This window comes from Amphimedon queenslandica, unplaced genomic scaffold, assembly GCF_000090795.2.
Source record: "Amphimedon queenslandica unplaced genomic scaffold, v1.1 AMPQUscaffold_13106, whole genome shotgun sequence".
Lineage (NCBI taxonomy): Eukaryota > Metazoa > Porifera > Demospongiae > Haplosclerida > Niphatidae > Amphimedon > Amphimedon queenslandica.
In genome coordinates, this window is record NW_003546658.1 from 1 (window position 1) to 1,843 (window position 1,843).

General features: G+C 33.3%; 1 long non-coding RNA gene across 1 annotated transcript; it reads right to left on the reverse strand.

The window, feature by feature from the left end:
* Nucleotides 1–17: 17 nt before the first annotated feature.
* On the reverse strand, nt 18–797 carry LOC109585182 (uncharacterized). The gene is made up of 3 exons (XR_002186368.1): nt 462–797; nt 264–359; nt 18–115 (listed from the first exon to the last, which is right to left on the reverse strand). It is a non-coding gene; the product is annotated as an uncharacterized LOC109585182 (long non-coding RNA).
* Between the last annotated feature and the right edge of the window lie 1,046 nt (nt 798–1,843).

Genomic DNA, 1,843 nt, shown 5'->3' on the forward strand with positions numbered 1-1,843 from the left:
TTAAGTCACATCTATACATACAAGCCAGTTCAACGGTTCAGAAACCAGCTCAATTAGGCCCACACTTAACAGCATGTGGTTGAATCAGTTTATAAGTACTACAGTGACCTTCACCCTACAAGAGAAGGAGAGAGAGAGGGGAAGAAGGAAGAGAGAGAAAGGGGAAGGGAGAGAAAGAGATGGAGGGAAGTAAAGCCGGAGGGAGAGTGAGAGAGAAAGGGAGGGACAATAATTATTGATTCTAATACATTAATAAAACGTACAATTGATTTTTGTTTCCTGTCACATGATAAAAGATAGACCACACCCATTCCATCCTAGCAGCTGTAATGACTTACTGGTACAAAAACCAGCATCACCTGGAACACACAAACAAACATCATTAATAAAATAATATAATATTATCATTTTACCTATTATACCGTATTTAAATAATAATATACACACATTAACTGACTGACTGTGTTTATTACTAGGAGAAGAGACTGGAGAGGTGGAGTGGGGCAGTAATGGAGTATCCCTTACTAAACCATCAGCAGGTCAATGTCAGGAAGTGATCAGTCAATTAACGGACAGTTATCAGAACATTCACCTCCATGACTCATCACCTGATATTGTATACTTGATGATGTCTCAAGTACTAGACATAAGAACAATAAAGGAGATTGATATATATTACACTAAAATAACAAAAGATGTCATCCTCTCACTGTCTCACAAAATAACAAACAATACTTCATTAGAGACACTATGGATCAGTCTCGATTCCATCAATGATGATGGAGTCATTGCACTAATACAATCATTAATTAATAATAAAACAATTACTGACTTATATCTTCATGACAATCCTGATATCACTTCAACCAGTGCTCAGTCACTAGCTGAACTTTTACTCTACAACCACACACTATCTATCCTTTCTCTCGATGGTACTAACATTGATACTGATGGAGTACTGGTACTGATGGAATCTCTCAGGACCAATAATACACTAAGGGGACTATGGCTAGAAAATAAACATGAACAAACTTGTTCTTCTTTACCTTATTATGAAACTATTGAAAACAGATTAGTCTTTGTGTAATTATTTCATATACATGTACACATTAGTTCATTAATAAATTATTAAATGAAAAAAATAATTTTAAAATGTACGTGCCACCAGATTGACCACACCCCTCATGCCAAAAACACGTCCATTATTCACATGAGGGAAAGAGAGAGAAAAAGGGAAAGGAGAAGATAAAGATGTTGTAAACACACTACAAGTACATGTACATGTCCATATAAACTTATACCACTATCAAACTGATGGACTCATCTTCTGTTGAAGACTAGAATACAATTACAGAAACTGGTGAGTTTTAATTTGGCAAATTAGTGTCCATGCACCATTGAGCATGTACATAATGGTACAAAATGGTGTGTTTTAATTAATTTGACAAATGGCTATCAAAATGGAAATTTGTCAAAATTTATTCCTGGGCCGGCATCCAAAATTAACTGGTATATGGTTAGTGACAATATAAAGTTAATTAATAAAATTAATTAATTAATAATTTATTAATAATGTCACTTATTGATTGTCTGGTGGTTAATGAATATGTATGAGCTTGTACCCCTTTATCAACATCATGAACCAGCAATGGATCAATTGGTATACGTCCTAAATAAATAAATAAATAAAATAATAATAATAATAATAATAAGTATTTAATGATGGGTGGGTAACTTCTATTTTAAAGGTGCACATTTTAACTCTTTTAATTAACATGTACATGTAATACAATGTATGTTGTATTACCAGAAATTCATTAACTTAAGTGACATGAACATTTCC